Source organism: Pleuronectes platessa, chromosome 5 (genome assembly GCF_947347685.1).
Source record: "Pleuronectes platessa chromosome 5, fPlePla1.1, whole genome shotgun sequence".
NCBI classification, from domain to species: domain Eukaryota; kingdom Metazoa; phylum Chordata; class Actinopteri; order Pleuronectiformes; family Pleuronectidae; genus Pleuronectes; species Pleuronectes platessa.
The window spans coordinates 17,675,452-17,684,991 of NC_070630.1; the positions used below are offsets into that span (position 1 = coordinate 17,675,452).

The window sequence follows — 9,540 nt, forward strand, 5'->3', positions numbered from 1 at the left end:
GATTTAGTTTTATCTAATTTCTGCTAGATAGTCCTGTCATATATTGTTGTATATCAATTATTCCAGCCAAAACAGGTGCTGTGGCTTAGTTGGTGAAAGTGCCTGTCTTGTAAACAGGAGATCCTGGGTTCAAATCCCAGCAGTGCCTTTTAACCAGTGAATCGTAGTTTTTCTGTCGCTTCCCATCTTGTTAATGTAATGTCTGCTAGTTGGTCTTGTCATAACGTGTCTTTACTTCAATTTAGCCACATTAAAGAGGTGCTGTGGCTTAGTTGGTCAAAGTGCCTGTCTAGTAAACAGGAGATCCTGGGTTCAAATCCCAGCAGTGCCTTTTCTCCAGTCAAGCGTAGTTTTTTCTATCCCTTCTGAATTAGTTTATCTAATATCTGCTAGTTTGTCATGTCATATAGTGTCTTTACATCAATGTGCTCACATTAAACAGGTGCTGTGGCTTAGTTGGTCAAAGTGCCTGTCTAGTAAACAGGAGATCCTCGGTTCAAATCCCAGCAGTGCCTTTTCCCCAGTCAAGCCTAGTTGTTTCTTTCCCTTCTGATTTAGTTTATCTAATTTCTGCTAGTTGGTCCTGTCATATATTGTTGTATATCAATTATTCCAGCCAAAACAGGCGCTGTGGCTTAGTTGGTGAAAGTGCCTGTCTTGTAAACAGGAGATCCTGGGTTCAAATCCCAGCAGTGCCTTTTAACCAGTAAATCGTAGTTTTTCTGTCGCTTCCCATCTTGTTAATCTTTACTGGTTGGTCTTGTCATAACGTGTCTTTACATCAATTTAGATACATTATAGAGGTGCTGTGGCTTAGTTGGTCAAAGTGCCTGTCTAGTAAACAGGAGATCCTGGGTTCAAATCCCAGCAGTGCCTTTTCTCCAGTCAAGCGTAGTTTTTTCTATCCCTTCTGAATTAGTTTATCTAATATCTGCTAGTTTGTCATGTCATATGGTGTCTTTACATCAATTTAACCACATTATAGCAGTACTGTGGCTTAGATGGTCAAAGTGCCTGTCTAGTAAACAGGAGATCCTGGGTTCAAATCCCAGCAGTACCTTTTCCCCAGTCAAGCGTAGTTTTTCTTTCCCTACTGATTTAGTTTATCTAATTTCTGCTAGTTGGTCCTGTCATATATTGTTGTTTCATCAATTTTTCCAGCCAAAACAGGTGCTATGGCTAACTTGGTGAAAGTGCATGTCTTGTAAACAGGAGATTCTGGGTTCAAATCCCAGCAGTGCCTTTTAACCAGTGAATCTTTTTTTTTCTATCACTTCCCCTCTTGTTAATGTAATGTTTGCTGGTTGGTCTTGTCATAACGTGTCTTTAAATCAATTTAGCCACAGTAAAGAGGTGCTGTGGCTTAGTTGGTCAAAGTGCCTGTCTAGTAAACAGGAGATCCTGGGTTCAAATCCCAGCAGTGCCTTTTCTCCAGTCAAGCGTAGTTTTTTCTATCCCTTCTGAATTAGTTTATCTAATATCTGCTGGTTGGTCTTGTCATAACGTGTCTTTATATCAATTTAGCCACGTTAAAGAGGTGCTGTGGCTTAGTTGGTCAAAGTGTCTGTCTAGTAAACAGGAGATCCTGGGTTCAAATCCCAGCAGTGCCTTTTCTCCAGTCAAGCGTAGTTTTTTCTATCCCTTCTGAATTAGTTTATCTAATATCTGCTAGTTTGTCATGTCATATATTGTTGTATATCAATTATTCCAGCCAAAACAGGCGCTGTGGCTTAGTTGGTGAAAGTGCCTGTCTTGTAAACAGGAGATACTGGGTTCAAATCCCAGCAGTGCCTTTTAACCAGTAAATCGTAGTTTTTCTGTCGCTTCCCATCTTGTTAATCTTTACTGGTTGGTCTTGTCATAACGTGTCTTTACATCAATTTAGCCACATTAAAGTGGTGCTGTGGCTTAGTTGGTCAAAGTGCCTGTCTAGTAAACAGGAGATCCTGGGTTCAAATCCCAGCAGTGCCTTTTGACAAGTCAAGCGTAGTTTTTTCTCTCCCTTCTGATTTAGTTTTATCTAATTTCTGCTAGATAGTCCTGTTATATATTGTTGTATATCAATTATTCCAGCCAAAACAGGTGCTGTGGCTTAGTTGGTGAAAGTGCCTGTCTTGTAAACAGGAGATCCTGGGTTCAAATCCCAGCAGTGCCTTTTAACCAGTGAATCGTAGTTTTTCTGTCGCTTCCCATCTTGTTAATGTAATGTCTGCTAGTTGGTCTTGTCATAACGTGTCTTTACATCAATTTAGCCACATTAAAGAGGTGCTGTGGCTTAGTTGGTCAAAGTGCCTGTCTAGTAAACAGGAGATCCTGGGTTCAAATCCCAGCAGTGCCTTTTCTCCAGTCAAGCGTAGTTTTTTCTATCCCTTCTGAATTAGTTTATCTAATATCTGCTAGTTTGTCATGTCATATAGTGTCTTTACATCAATGTGCTCACATTAAACAGATGCTGTGGCTTAGTTGGTCAAAGTGCATGTCTAGTAAACAGGAGATCCTGGGTTCAAATCTCAGCAGTGCCTTTTGACAAGTCAAGCGTAGTTTTTTTCTCTCCCTTCTGATTTAGTTTTATCTAATTTCTGCCAGATAGTCCTGTCATATATTGTTGTATATCAATTATTCCAGCCAAAACAGGTGCTGTGGCTTAGTTGGTGAAAGTGCCTGTCTTGTAAACAGGAGATCCTGGGTTCAAATCCCAGCAGTGCCTTTTAACCAGTGAATCGTAGTTTTTCTGTCGCTTCCCATCTTGTTAATGTAATGTCTGCTAGTTGGTCTTGTCATAACGTGTCTTTACATCAATTTAGCCACATTAAAGAGGTGCTGTGGCTTAGTTGGTCAAAGTGCCTGTCTAGTAAACAGGAGATCCTGGGTTCAAATCCCAGCAGTGCCTTTTCTCCAGTCAAGCGTAGTTTTTTCTATCCCTTCTGAATTAGTTTATCTAATATCTGCTGGTTGGTCTTGTCATAACGTGTCTTTATATCAATTTAGCCACGTTAAAGAGGTGCTGTGGCTTAGTTGGTCAAAGTGTCTGTCTAGTAAACAGGAGATCCTGGGTTCAAATCCCAGCAGTGCCTTTTCTCCAGTCAAGCGTAGTTTTTTCTATCCCTTCTGAATTAGTTTATCTAATATCTGCTAGTTTGTCATGTCATATATTGTTGTATATCAATTATTCCAGCCAAAACAGGCGCTGTGGCTTAGTTGGTGAAAGTGCCTGTCTTGTAAACAGGAGATACTGGGTTCAAATCCCAGCAGTGCCTTTTAACCAGTAAATCGTAGTTTTTCTGTCGCTTCCCATCTTGTTAATCTTTACTGGTTGGTCTTGTCATAACGTGTCTTTACATCAATTTAGCCACATTAAAGTGGTGCTGTGGCTTAGTTGGTCAAAGTGCCTGTCTAGTAAACAGGAGATCCTGGGTTCAAATCCCAGCAGTGCCTTTTGACAAGTCAAGCGTAGTTTTTTCTCTCCCTTCTGATTTAGTTTTATCTAATTTCTGCTAGATAGTCCTGTTATATATTGTTGTATATCAATTATTCCAGCCAAAACAGGTGCTGTGGCTTAGTTGGTGAAAGTGCCTGTCTTGTAAACAGGAGATCCTGGGTTCAAATCCCAGCAGTGCCTTTTAACCAGTAAATCGTAGTTTTTCTGTCGCTTCCCATCTTGTTAATGTAATGTCTGCTAGTTGGTCTTGTCATAACGTGTCTTTACATCAATTTAGCCACATTAAAGAGGTGCTGTGGCTTAGTTGGTCAAAGTGCCTGTCTAGTAAACAGGAGATCCTGGGTTCAAATCCCAGCAGTGCCTTTTCTCCAGTCAAGCGTAGTTTTTTCTATCCCTTCTGAATTAATTTATCTAATATCTGCTAGTTTGTCATGTCATATAGTGTCTTTACATCAATGTGCTCACATTAAACAGGTGCTGTGGCTTAGTTGGTCAAAGTGCATGTCTAGTAAACAGGAGATCCTGGGTTCAAATCCCAGCAGTGCCTTTTGACAAGTCAAGCGTAGTTTTTTTCTCTCCCTTCTGATTTAGTTTTATCTAATTTCTGCTAGATAGTCCTGTCATATATTGTTGTATATCAATTATTCCAGCCAAAACAGGTGCTGTGGCTTAGTTGGTGAAAGTGCCTGTCTTGTAAACAGGAGATCCTGGGTTCAAATCCCAGCAGTGCCTTTTAACCAGTGAATCGTAGTTTTTCTGTCGCTTCCCATCTTGTTAATGTAATGTCTGCTAGTTGGTCTTGTCATAACGTGTCTTTACATCAATTTAGCCACATTAAAGAGGTGCTGTGGCTTAGTTGGTCAAAGTGCCTGTCTAGTAAACAGGAGATCCTGGGTTCAAATCCCAGCAGTGCCTTTTCTCCAGTCAAGCGTAGTTTTTTCTATCCCTTCTGAATTAGTTTATCTAATATCTGCTAGTTTGTCATGTCATATAGTTTCTTTACATCAATGTGCTCACATTAAACAGGTGCTGTGGCTTAGTTGGTCAAAGTGCCTGTCTAGTAAACAGGAGATCCTCGGTTCAAATCCCAGCAGTGCCTTTTCCCCAGTCAAGCCTAGTTGTTTCTTTCCCTTCTGATTTAGTTTATCTAATTTCTGCTAGTTGGTCCTGTCATATATTGTTGTATATCAATTATTCCAGCCAAAACAGGCGCTGTGGCTTAGTTGGTGAAAGTGCCTGTCTTGTAAACAGGAGATCCTGGGTTCAAATCCCAGCAGTGCCTTTTAACCAGTAAATCGTAGTTTTTCTGTCGCTTCCCATCTTGTTAATCTTTACTGGTTGGTCTTGTCATAACGTGTCTTTACATCAATTTAGATACATTATAGAGGTGCTGTGGCTTAGTTGGTCAAAGTGCCTGTCTAGTAAACAGGAGATCCTGGGTTCAAATCCCAGCAGTGCCTTTTCTCCAGTCAAGCGTAGTTTTTTCTATCCCTTCTGAATTAGTTTATCTAATATCTGCTGGTTGGTCTTGTCATAACGTGTCTTTATATCAATTTAGCCACGTTAAAGAGGTGCTGTGGCTTAGTTGGTCAAAGTGTCTGTCTAGTAAACAGGAGATCCTGGGTTCAAATCCCAGCAGTGCCTTTTGACAAGTCAAGCGTAGTTTTTTCTCTCCCTTCCGATTTAGTTTATCTATGTTCTGCTAGTTGGTCCTGTCATATATTGTTGTTTCATCAATTTTTCCAGCCAAAACAGGCGCTGTGGCTTAGTTGGTGAAAGTGCCTGTCTTGTAAACAGGAGATCCTGGGGTCAAATCCCAGCAGTGCCTTTTAACCAGTGAATCGTAGTTTTTCTGTCGCTTCCCATCTTGTTAAAGTTAATGTCTGCTAGTTGGTCTTGTCATATAGTGTCTTTACATCAATTTAGTCACAATAAACATGTGCTGTAGCTTAGTTGGTCAAAGTGCCTGTCTAGTAAACAGGAGATCCTCGGTTCAAATCCCAGCAGTGCCTTTTCCCCAGTCAAGCCTAGTTGTTTCTTTCCCTTCTGATTTAGTTTATCTAATTTCTGCTAGTTGGTCCTGTCATATATTGTTGTATATCAATTATTCCAGCCAAAACAGGCGCTGTGGCTTAGTTGGTGAAAGTGCCTGTCTTGTAAACAGGAGATCCTGGGTTCAAATCCCAGCAGTGCCTTTTAACCAGTAAATCGTAGTTTTTCTGTCGCTTCCCATCTTGTTAATCTTTACTGGTTGGTCTTGTCATAACGTGTCTTTACATCAATTTAGATACATTATAGAGGTGCTGTGGCTTAGTTGGTCAAAGTGCCTGTCTAGTAAACAGGAGATCCTGGGTTCAAATCCCAGCAGTGCCTTTTCTCCAGTCAAGCGTAGTTTTTTCTATCCCTTCTGAATTAGTTTATCTAATATCTGCTAGTTTGTCATGTCATATGGTGTCTTTACATCAATTTAACCACATTATAGCAGTACTGTGGCTTAGATGGTCAAAGTGCCTGTCTAGTAAACAGGAGATCCTGGGTTCAAATCCCAGCAGTACCTTTTCCCCAGTCAAGCGTAGTTTTTCTTTCCCTACTGATTTAGTTTATCTAATTTCTGCTAGTTGGTCCTGTCATATATTGTTGTTTCATCAATTTTTCCAGCCAAAACAGGTGCTGTGGCTAACTTGGTGAAAGTGCATGTCTTGTAAACAGGAGATTCTGGGTTCAAATCCCAGCAGTGCCTTTTAACCAGTGAATCTTTTTTTTTCTATCACTTCCCCTCTTGTTAATGTAATGTTTGCTGGTTGGTCTTGTCATAACGTGTCTTTACATCAATTTAGCCACAGTAAAGAGGTGCTGTGGCTTAGTTGGTCAAAGTGCCTGTCTAGTAAACAGGAGATCCTGGGTTCAAATCCCAGCAGTGCCTTTTCTCCAGTCAAGCGTAGTTTTTTCTATCCCTTCTGAATTAGTTTATCTAATATCTGCTGGTTGGTCTTGTCATAACGTGTCTTTATATCAATTTAGCCACGTTAAAGAGGTGCTGTGGCTTAGTTGGTCAAAGTGTCTGTCTAGTAAACAGGAGATCCTGGGTTCAAATCCCAGCAGTGACTTTTGACAAGTCAAGCGTAGTTTTTTTCTCTCCCTTCTGATTTAGTTTTATCTAATTTCTGCTAGATAGTCCTGTCATATATTGTTGTATATCAATTATTCCAGCCAAAAGAGGTGCTGTGGCTTAGTTGGTCAAAGTGCCTGTCTAGTAAACAGGAGATCCTCGGTTCAAATCCCAGCAGTGCTTTTTAACCAGTGAATCGTAGTTTTTCTGTCGCTTCCCATCTTGTTAAAGTTAATGTCTGCTAGTTGGTCTTGTCATATAGTGTCTTTACATCAATTTAGTCACAATAAACATGTGCTGTAGCTTAGTTGGTCAAAGTGCCTGTCTAGTAAACAGGAGATCCTCGGTTCAAATCCCAGCAGTGCTTTTTAACCAGTGAATCGTAGTTTTTCTGTCACTTCCCATCTTGTTAATGTTTGCTGGTTGGTCTTGTCATAACGTGTCTTTACATCAATGTAGTCACATTAAACAGGTGCTGTGGCTTAGTTGGTCAAAGTGCCTGTCTAGTAAACAGGAGATCCTGGGTTCAAATCCCAGCAGTGCCTTTTCCCCAGTCAAGCCTAGTTGTTTCTTTCCCTTCTGATTTAGTTTATCTAATTTCTGCTAGTTGGTCCTGTCATATATTGTTGTTTCATCAATTTTTCCACCCAAAACAGGCGCTGTGGCTTAGTTGATCAAAGTGCCTGTCTTGTAAACAGGAGATCCTGGGTTCAAAACCCAGCAGTGCCTTTTAACCAGTAAATCGTAGTTTTTCTGTCGCTTCCCATCTTGTTAATGTTTGCTGGTTGGTCTTGTCATAACATGTCTTTACGTCAATTTAGCCACATTAAAGAGGTTCTGTGGCTTAGTTGGTCAAAGTGCCTGTCTAGTAAACAGGAGATCCTGGGTTCATATCCCAGCAGTGCCTTTTGACAAGTCAAGCGTAGTTTTTTCTCTCCCTTCCGATTTAGTTTATCTATGTTCTGCTAGTTGGTCCTGTCATATATTGTTGTTTCATCAATTTTTCCAGCCAAAACAGGCGCTGTGGCTTAGTTGGTGAAAGTGCCTGTCTTGTAAACAGGAGATCCTGGGTTCAAATCCCAGCAGTGCCTTTTAACCAGTGAATCGTAGTTTTTCTGTCGCTTCCCATCTTGTTAATCTAATGTCTGCTAGTTGGTCTTGTCATAACGTGTCTTTACATCAATTTAGCCATATTAAAGAGGTGCTGTGGCTTAGTGGGTCAAAGTGCCTGTCTAGTAAACAGGAGATCCTGGGTTCAAATTCCAGCCGTGACTTTTCCCCAGTCAAGCCTAGTTGTTTCTTTCCCTTCTGAATTAACTCATCTAGTTTCTGCTAGTTGGTCCTGTCATATAGTGTCTTTACATCAATTTAACCACATTATAGAGGTACTGTGGCTTAGTTGGTCAAAGTGCCTGTCTAGTAAACAGGAGATCCTGGGTTCAAATTCCAGCCGTGACTTTTCCCCAGTCAAGCCTAGTTGTTTCTTTCCCTTCTGAATTAACTTATCTAGTTTCTGCTAGTTGGTCCTGTAATATAGTGTCTTTAAATCAATTTAACCACATTATAGAGGTACTGTGGCTTAGTTGGTCAAAGTGCCTGTCTAGTAAACAGGAGTTCCTGGGTTCAAATCCCAGCAGTGCCTTTTCCCCAATCAAGCAAAGTTTTTCTTTACCTACTGATTTACTTTATCTAATTTCTGCTAGTTGGTCCTGTCATATATTGTTGTTTCATCAATTCTTCCAGCCAAAACAGGCGCTGTGGCTTAGTTGGTGAAAGTGCCTGTCTTGTAAACAGGACATCCTGGGTTCAAATCCCAGCAGTGCCTTTTAACAAGTGAATCTTTTTTTTTTGTCACTTCCCATTTTGTTAATGTAATGTTTGCTGGTTGGTCTTGTCATAACGTGTCTTTACATCAATTTAGCCACATTAAAGAGGTGCTGTGGCTTAGTTGGTCAAAGTGCCTTTCTAGTAAACAGGAGATCCTGGGTTCAAATCCCAGCACTGCCTTTTGACAAGTCAAGTGTAGTTTTTTCTCTCCCTTCTGATTTACTTTATCTAATTTCTGCTAGATAGTCCTGTCATATATTGTTGTATATCAATTATTCCAGCCAAAACAGGCGCTGTGGCTTAGTTGGTGAAAGTGCCTGTCTTGTAAACAGGAGATCCTGGGTTCAAATCCCAGCAGTGCCTTTTAACCAGTGAATCGTAGTTTTTCTGTCGCTTCCCATCTTGTTAATGTAATGTCTGCTAGTTGGTCTTGTCATAACGTGTCTTTACATCAATTTAGCCACATTAAAGAGGTTCTGTGGCTTAGTGGGTCAAAGTGCCTGTCTAGTAAACAGGAGATCCTGGGTTGAAATCCCAGCAGTGCCTTTTCCCCAGGCAAGCGTACTTTTTTTCTCTGCCTTACGATTTAGTTTATCTGATTTCTGCTAGTAGGTCCTGTCATATAGTGTCTTTACATCAATTAAACCACATTATAGAGGTACTGTGGCTTAGTGGTTCAAAGTGCCTGTCTAGTAAACAGGAGATCCTGGGTTCAAATCCCAGCACTGCCTTTTCTCCAGTCAAGCGTAGTTTTTTCTATCCCTTCTGAATTAGTTTATCTAATATATGCCAGTTTGTCATGTCATATAGTGTCTTTACATCAATGTAGTCACATTAAACAGGTGCTGTGGCTTAGTTGGTCAAAGTGCCTGTCTAGTAAACAGGAGATCCTCGGTTCAAATCCCAGCAGTGCCTTTTCCCCAGTCAAGCCTAGTTGTTTCTTTCCCTTCTGATTTAGTTTATCTAATTTCTGCTAGTTGGTCCTGTCATATATTGTTGTATATCAATTATTCCAGCCAAAACAGGTGCTGTGGCTTAGTTGGTGAAAGTGCCTGTCTTGTAAACAGGAGATTCTGGGTTCAAATCCCAGCAGTGCCTTTTAACCAGTAAATCGTAGTTTTTCTTTCACTTCCCATCTTGTTAATGTAATGTCTGCTAGTTGGTC

General features: G+C 40.6%; 1 protein-coding gene and 43 non-coding genes across 45 annotated transcripts in view; all 44 read left to right on the forward strand.

Moving 5' to 3' along the window:
- Positions 1 to 9,540, forward strand: part of LOC128439979 (F-BAR and double SH3 domains protein 2) — a 115,782-nt gene that overhangs the window by 52,536 nt on the left and 53,706 nt on the right. The window lies entirely within an intron of this gene.
- trnat-ugu (transfer RNA threonine (anticodon UGU)) lies at positions 75 to 148 on the forward strand. The gene has a single exon. It is a non-coding gene; the product is annotated as a tRNA-Thr (tRNA).
- On the forward strand, positions 258 to 331 carry trnat-agu (transfer RNA threonine (anticodon AGU)). The gene has a single exon. It is a non-coding gene; the product is annotated as a tRNA-Thr (tRNA).
- Positions 442 to 515, forward strand: trnat-agu (transfer RNA threonine (anticodon AGU)). The gene has a single exon. It is a non-coding gene; the product is annotated as a tRNA-Thr (tRNA).
- On the forward strand, positions 625 to 698 carry trnat-ugu (transfer RNA threonine (anticodon UGU)). Its single transcript has one exon. It is a non-coding gene; the product is annotated as a tRNA-Thr (tRNA).
- On the forward strand, positions 803 to 876 carry trnat-agu (transfer RNA threonine (anticodon AGU)). Its single transcript has one exon. It is a non-coding gene; the product is annotated as a tRNA-Thr (tRNA).
- On the forward strand, positions 987 to 1,060 carry trnat-agu (transfer RNA threonine (anticodon AGU)). Its single transcript has one exon. It is a non-coding gene; the product is annotated as a tRNA-Thr (tRNA).
- trnat-agu (transfer RNA threonine (anticodon AGU)) lies at positions 1,353 to 1,426 on the forward strand. The gene has a single exon. It is a non-coding gene; the product is annotated as a tRNA-Thr (tRNA).
- Positions 1,537 to 1,610, forward strand: trnat-agu (transfer RNA threonine (anticodon AGU)). The gene has a single exon. It is a non-coding gene; the product is annotated as a tRNA-Thr (tRNA).
- trnat-ugu (transfer RNA threonine (anticodon UGU)) lies at positions 1,720 to 1,793 on the forward strand. The gene has a single exon. It is a non-coding gene; the product is annotated as a tRNA-Thr (tRNA).
- On the forward strand, positions 1,898 to 1,971 carry trnat-agu (transfer RNA threonine (anticodon AGU)). Its single transcript has one exon. It is a non-coding gene; the product is annotated as a tRNA-Thr (tRNA).
- On the forward strand, positions 2,082 to 2,155 carry trnat-ugu (transfer RNA threonine (anticodon UGU)). The gene has a single exon. It is a non-coding gene; the product is annotated as a tRNA-Thr (tRNA).
- Positions 2,265 to 2,338, forward strand: trnat-agu (transfer RNA threonine (anticodon AGU)). Its single transcript has one exon. It is a non-coding gene; the product is annotated as a tRNA-Thr (tRNA).
- trnat-ugu (transfer RNA threonine (anticodon UGU)) lies at positions 2,634 to 2,707 on the forward strand. The gene has a single exon. It is a non-coding gene; the product is annotated as a tRNA-Thr (tRNA).
- trnat-agu (transfer RNA threonine (anticodon AGU)) lies at positions 2,817 to 2,890 on the forward strand. The gene has a single exon. It is a non-coding gene; the product is annotated as a tRNA-Thr (tRNA).
- On the forward strand, positions 3,001 to 3,074 carry trnat-agu (transfer RNA threonine (anticodon AGU)). Its single transcript has one exon. It is a non-coding gene; the product is annotated as a tRNA-Thr (tRNA).
- Positions 3,184 to 3,257, forward strand: trnat-ugu (transfer RNA threonine (anticodon UGU)). Its single transcript has one exon. It is a non-coding gene; the product is annotated as a tRNA-Thr (tRNA).
- trnat-agu (transfer RNA threonine (anticodon AGU)) lies at positions 3,362 to 3,435 on the forward strand. The gene has a single exon. It is a non-coding gene; the product is annotated as a tRNA-Thr (tRNA).
- On the forward strand, positions 3,546 to 3,619 carry trnat-ugu (transfer RNA threonine (anticodon UGU)). The gene has a single exon. It is a non-coding gene; the product is annotated as a tRNA-Thr (tRNA).
- trnat-agu (transfer RNA threonine (anticodon AGU)) lies at positions 3,729 to 3,802 on the forward strand. Its single transcript has one exon. It is a non-coding gene; the product is annotated as a tRNA-Thr (tRNA).
- On the forward strand, positions 3,913 to 3,986 carry trnat-agu (transfer RNA threonine (anticodon AGU)). The gene has a single exon. It is a non-coding gene; the product is annotated as a tRNA-Thr (tRNA).
- On the forward strand, positions 4,098 to 4,171 carry trnat-ugu (transfer RNA threonine (anticodon UGU)). Its single transcript has one exon. It is a non-coding gene; the product is annotated as a tRNA-Thr (tRNA).
- Positions 4,281 to 4,354, forward strand: trnat-agu (transfer RNA threonine (anticodon AGU)). Its single transcript has one exon. It is a non-coding gene; the product is annotated as a tRNA-Thr (tRNA).
- trnat-agu (transfer RNA threonine (anticodon AGU)) lies at positions 4,465 to 4,538 on the forward strand. The gene has a single exon. It is a non-coding gene; the product is annotated as a tRNA-Thr (tRNA).
- On the forward strand, positions 4,648 to 4,721 carry trnat-ugu (transfer RNA threonine (anticodon UGU)). The gene has a single exon. It is a non-coding gene; the product is annotated as a tRNA-Thr (tRNA).
- trnat-agu (transfer RNA threonine (anticodon AGU)) lies at positions 4,826 to 4,899 on the forward strand. The gene has a single exon. It is a non-coding gene; the product is annotated as a tRNA-Thr (tRNA).
- trnat-agu (transfer RNA threonine (anticodon AGU)) lies at positions 5,010 to 5,083 on the forward strand. The gene has a single exon. It is a non-coding gene; the product is annotated as a tRNA-Thr (tRNA).
- On the forward strand, positions 5,194 to 5,267 carry trnat-ugu (transfer RNA threonine (anticodon UGU)). Its single transcript has one exon. It is a non-coding gene; the product is annotated as a tRNA-Thr (tRNA).
- Positions 5,561 to 5,634, forward strand: trnat-ugu (transfer RNA threonine (anticodon UGU)). The gene has a single exon. It is a non-coding gene; the product is annotated as a tRNA-Thr (tRNA).
- On the forward strand, positions 5,739 to 5,812 carry trnat-agu (transfer RNA threonine (anticodon AGU)). Its single transcript has one exon. It is a non-coding gene; the product is annotated as a tRNA-Thr (tRNA).
- Positions 5,923 to 5,996, forward strand: trnat-agu (transfer RNA threonine (anticodon AGU)). The gene has a single exon. It is a non-coding gene; the product is annotated as a tRNA-Thr (tRNA).
- trnat-agu (transfer RNA threonine (anticodon AGU)) lies at positions 6,289 to 6,362 on the forward strand. The gene has a single exon. It is a non-coding gene; the product is annotated as a tRNA-Thr (tRNA).
- trnat-agu (transfer RNA threonine (anticodon AGU)) lies at positions 6,473 to 6,546 on the forward strand. Its single transcript has one exon. It is a non-coding gene; the product is annotated as a tRNA-Thr (tRNA).
- Positions 6,658 to 6,731, forward strand: trnat-agu (transfer RNA threonine (anticodon AGU)). Its single transcript has one exon. It is a non-coding gene; the product is annotated as a tRNA-Thr (tRNA).
- trnat-agu (transfer RNA threonine (anticodon AGU)) lies at positions 7,020 to 7,093 on the forward strand. Its single transcript has one exon. It is a non-coding gene; the product is annotated as a tRNA-Thr (tRNA).
- Positions 7,204 to 7,277, forward strand: trnat-ugu (transfer RNA threonine (anticodon UGU)). Its single transcript has one exon. It is a non-coding gene; the product is annotated as a tRNA-Thr (tRNA).
- On the forward strand, positions 7,382 to 7,455 carry trnat-agu (transfer RNA threonine (anticodon AGU)). The gene has a single exon. It is a non-coding gene; the product is annotated as a tRNA-Thr (tRNA).
- trnat-ugu (transfer RNA threonine (anticodon UGU)) lies at positions 7,566 to 7,639 on the forward strand. The gene has a single exon. It is a non-coding gene; the product is annotated as a tRNA-Thr (tRNA).
- Positions 8,117 to 8,190, forward strand: trnat-agu (transfer RNA threonine (anticodon AGU)). The gene has a single exon. It is a non-coding gene; the product is annotated as a tRNA-Thr (tRNA).
- Positions 8,300 to 8,373, forward strand: trnat-ugu (transfer RNA threonine (anticodon UGU)). Its single transcript has one exon. It is a non-coding gene; the product is annotated as a tRNA-Thr (tRNA).
- trnat-ugu (transfer RNA threonine (anticodon UGU)) lies at positions 8,665 to 8,738 on the forward strand. The gene has a single exon. It is a non-coding gene; the product is annotated as a tRNA-Thr (tRNA).
- trnat-agu (transfer RNA threonine (anticodon AGU)) lies at positions 9,033 to 9,106 on the forward strand. Its single transcript has one exon. It is a non-coding gene; the product is annotated as a tRNA-Thr (tRNA).
- trnat-agu (transfer RNA threonine (anticodon AGU)) lies at positions 9,217 to 9,290 on the forward strand. The gene has a single exon. It is a non-coding gene; the product is annotated as a tRNA-Thr (tRNA).
- Positions 9,400 to 9,473, forward strand: trnat-ugu (transfer RNA threonine (anticodon UGU)). Its single transcript has one exon. It is a non-coding gene; the product is annotated as a tRNA-Thr (tRNA).